A 4,922-nucleotide genomic window follows, 5' to 3' on the forward strand; every position below is an offset into this window, starting at 1 on the left:
GTGTGAGTTAAGTGTTGTTGTGTTGTGACAAAGAGAGATTGTATGTTTGTGGACAGAATGCCAGCAGTCCACATGTGGGTGAGGCAGAGGGTAAAGACAGCTACCTAGGTCAGAGTGCAACTTGACTGCCTAACAGTTACTACCCACAAAGATGTAATAATACAGGCCTACAAAGGATTAATAATGTAAATACAAAAGGTGATAATATCCTGTATTCTTCTACCACTTTATCAGTTATCAGTGGTTGAGTAATTAAGTTACCGTTCAAGGGGGAATCGCTATTGCAAACGTGTCAGTTTGAGTGCTGGTAATAGTTTAGGGAAAGTGGCAGCGTGATTATCGGCCGACTCGTGTGATAATGTCTTCATAACGTTACTAAACCTCCAATCAGTTTAAGGAGGCAGTCAGCCTTTCTCATGATGTTCGTGAACCATTGTCTTCCTCCTAGCCTAGAATATATCAGCAGTATGGAGGATTTGGGCAGGTGCTCTCTCATGCCTGCGGGTACTCTTTCTTGCCACTTTATGCCAAAGATTTTGCTGAGGTATCTCAAATGAGATATAATGGTATTAGATGCCCTGGGAATAATCTATGTCAAAGACTGTATACATAGTTTTTATTTTATGTCTGATAACCATAAAGAGGGAATAGAAGCACCAGAGACCATCATAAAGCTATCTTTGTAGGGTGGCGAGGACTATCATTCCAAAGTCATGTATCCAGCAAGCCACATGAAGCTCTATTTCAGCAATGAAGCTGGATATTTTTCTATACAAAACACGTTATGTTATTGATTACGTCTGGTTTAACGTACGGCTTTGTAGATGTTGCTAGGTACATGGTTTTAACTCTTCTAACACTAATAGTAGATGTTGCAAGGTACATGGCTTTAACTCTTCTAACATTGACAATATAATGATTCTAGGTATATAACTTTAACTCTTTTTACACTGATTTTGAGACCAAACTTTTTGGAGACATGTGAAGCACTTGGGAAATCATGTGGTGTTTCTTGGTGTTGGTGGCCAGTCAGCGAGTAGGATAAGTAACACACCAAGATTTGTACAACTTTGGTCCTAAATTTGAAATGCTGTGGGTTAAATATATGTCCATCAATACAATAGTTGATACTGATGCCTTCATTGGTAAACTGCAACATTTACATAAGCTTTACCTAGAAAAGAATTACAAGTGTAGTGCCAGAAAGCGCTCTTGTACCACATCATTAGTTACTGGAACGGGATTGGTGTGGATGGCAGTGGTAATGACGGCAGTCATCATATATATTCTCATAAGATGATAATGCTGCCATATTTTTCAGGGTATATGAGATAAGACAGATTTGCCCATGATCCTGTTCTAATTCTACAAGTGCCTTAGTCAAAAGTTCTTCCCCGAATCGTTCCTGAGTCTGATGTCTAGGGTTTCAATTATTGTGCAAACCAAGCTGTATTTTGAGCATGTTGTCATTTAAGATGTACTTTGGATGATTTGGGTTAGCTTGGTATATTCCATGTGATGCTGAGAAATAAGATCTTTCTGGTTATCACATAATGTGTAAAATGTTTGTATGTTTCAAGTTATTTGATAGATCTTAATCCCCAGAAAGTTGCAAAGGGCTTTCCAGTGTTGGATCAACTTTTCTATTGACTTGTCATTATTTTAGGTGGCATTCCACCTAGACCTGCTACCAAGCTTGGTTGCAACTAAGAAAGACCACAATTTCTTTAAATGATGGTTTGCATGTCAAAGTGACTAATTATTAGGTATATAAGAGTAGCTTTGATTGCATGATAATCAAGAGATGATGGTTCATAAGGCTGTGGTCAAAATGCTAGTTTCAAGTCAAGAATGTCATCTTTCTGTTACTAACTGGAAATCAGCAATAGAGAACATAGGTGTTGTGGTGTTCATTAAATGATGTATAGCTCTAAGATCATTACAAACTTTCCAAGTCCTGCTTGTCTGTTTGCAAATATAGTCCTACAGCTTTAGCTTTGTGTCAAGACTTTTTTTCACATATGTTCACCGTTTCTCATGCTAACACCAGGAACAGACAAAGAATGACTTCATTTTTTCACATCCACACTCTAATCATCATGTTTAGTGTACTAAAACTAGAGCCCTCTATCCACAAGCTAATACAACTAATACAACATTAAAGATGGTAAAACTCTACACAAAAGGCATAAAAACAAACACACGTGTACTCAGCTTACTCCACAAACACTACATACACATAGCTCTCATCCAGAAACCAGATTTGCACTCGGATCCATACTCTCTCATTCTGTAATGACAAGGAGATTACTTATAACACATAATCCACAACATCCTATTCACTGACGTCACTCACTGAGTAAACCTATCATAAAAACAAAAATACACAACACTTACTGCAACATAATCAACATTTACCTCCCCTCGCTGGTACACTGCCCAATCAAAGAAATTGACCAACACACCTAACACCTACATTCGTGATTTCACTAACCATCATACTGGACGGCTCAACATACACAACCAAGGTCCCTATGGTGAACCTCTTCCAAACCAAATATTTCAGTTCAAAATCTTCAACTTCAACCATCAACCAAACTACCAACCCACTGCCCCCTGCATCCATCCTCATTAAATATTTCCTTTAGCATACCAGTAATACACACAAGAACCACCTATGGAACACACATGAACTCTCCTCTGACAATTTTACAATTCCGGTAGCATTTCAGTTAACTTACCTAACATAAACAAAAAAGAAGTATATAAACAATAAGAGTGCTGTCAGTATCAGATACTTGGGTTAGTACCTCAAGAAAACTTACCTCCTGAAATAATCTTAAGCAACCAAGTACTGACAGTATCAATCCCATACAACAGCCAGCACCAACCAATGAAGGATCAGTGACTATCAGACTTTGTCAAATAACTCGTCATACCTTTACACACACACCCACAAGGAACTGCTGTAGCTGGGGTGGTCCTAAATTAGAAAAACAGCAGAACACTAATTTATAGTACATAGTACCTCTAAGGCTCTTTCCTCTGTTCTTGATGCTACCTCGCTAATGCGGGAAATGGCGAATATGTATGAAAAAAAAAAAGTACTTACCTTGTTAATCATCATATTTACACCAAGGCTAGAAAAGTGATAAAGCACTAAGCACTAGCAAACTTATCAATGTCCTGTATCAGATTCAATAACACAATGACTTCATACATTATTGAAAGCTGCATAAGCTTCCAGTAATGAGTTTCTTAGCTGGGAGTCAAGTGCTGAAACTGGTCATACTGCATTGTTCATGGCTGAGTTATATAATTTTCCTTCGCTCTTGTCTCCTGTCAATACCCTGTCAGTTTTATGACACTAACATAATGTTCTTCTGAAGTCAGGAGACACATTTTTACCAAACAATAAGAAACCAACATTACAGGGTCAATAAGAAAGAAAGTTTGTAATCTGCACTAAAGTAATACTATTTTTCTTTTTGATTGCTTGACTAAGGAACCCTCTATGGTGTAAAAAAAATTAATACTGCATTCTAATGTTTGTTAAGCATGGATGCAATTCAAGCTGTTGTCAGATGACGGATAGCTGGACACAATGCAAGCGTGTCCTATCTGAGAGCTAGCCTAGTCTATAATGGTCATTGTTTACATGTCTTCTTTTACTTAATGAACTATGATGCAAAAAGTACTAAAATTGACAGCAACCATACATAATGGCCCTACACTTGCTTGTGTTATATTCCTAATTATGCAACTACTGCACAGACTAGGGACATTCATTTGCTGTTAAAATCCATAACAATCTGTTATTGCTGCTTGAAGAAGACACCTTACACATTGAGCATCAGAACCTTTAGAGAAACTAAATTGTGGACAAGCACAGACACAATGAAATAATGCCACCTTCTGGACTACCTAGGTAATGTGGCAGTCATGTATTTACACTCCGTATCTTTTAACCACTATGAAGCAATGTGTCAAAATGTGATTAGTACCCACACATGAAAGCCCTAACTCTTTTGATTACCATTTCACATTCCAACCTCAGTAACATGCACACAAACCAGGGAACATTCCTTTTCCGTTATATGTGTCTTGACTCTAAAGATTATCTATATTGTTGAATATGTAACTTACAAACTTCTGAAAGGAACATTCTCAAGCATTTCTAGGTCTCAGGCAACCTGCTCATCCAAAATAATATGTACATATCAACAAGGTGAACTGTAAGCGTATTCACTTAACTTTGTATGAGTATAACAAGGTTCTTCTGATCTAGTTCATTCCCACAGGAAAATGTTACCTCAGTATCCCAGGGTACTTACTAGCTTGGATTACTGTAAGAGTATATGATATTCAAGTACTCTGTTAAAAAATTCTCAATCAATATCTATGATCATCTTTGACATTCCCTATAAAGTAATGCTGTATGAGGAACTAATGGCTACTGTGCAAGATAACTTGGTAGAAGTTTATGCTTTTCTGTGTATTACTTTCATAATATATGGGCTCATTTGAGAAGTTTAGGTAAGAAGTAAACCAAGAAACAATTTCAGGCGCTTGACTTGAATGCTAGAATCTAGTTTCAGTACATTATAAATGACAATTAAGTATGAATGTGTTAAAATGAAGCCATTTTTTATTTGTTCTTGATGCTACATCACTTGAGAAGATATCTTTTATCTGTTCTTGGTGTACTTTCAGCATTACCTAAAGCAAGACACTGATATGTGCATGTTCACAGAGGTAAATTAACCTATAACAATTTCTGAACTATTCCTTTAGTAGTTCTCATCACAAAATTAGGGTCAAGAAAAGCACATAAAAAATGTAAGACTCATAACAGATTGCACCAGACTGAATCAAATAAGATTTGTAATTTAAGAAAAGGAGAATCTAAGAAGACATTTGAC

The sequence above is a fragment of the Panulirus ornatus genome, chromosome 23 (assembly GCF_036320965.1).
Source record: "Panulirus ornatus isolate Po-2019 chromosome 23, ASM3632096v1, whole genome shotgun sequence".
NCBI classification, from domain to species: domain Eukaryota; kingdom Metazoa; phylum Arthropoda; class Malacostraca; order Decapoda; family Palinuridae; genus Panulirus; species Panulirus ornatus.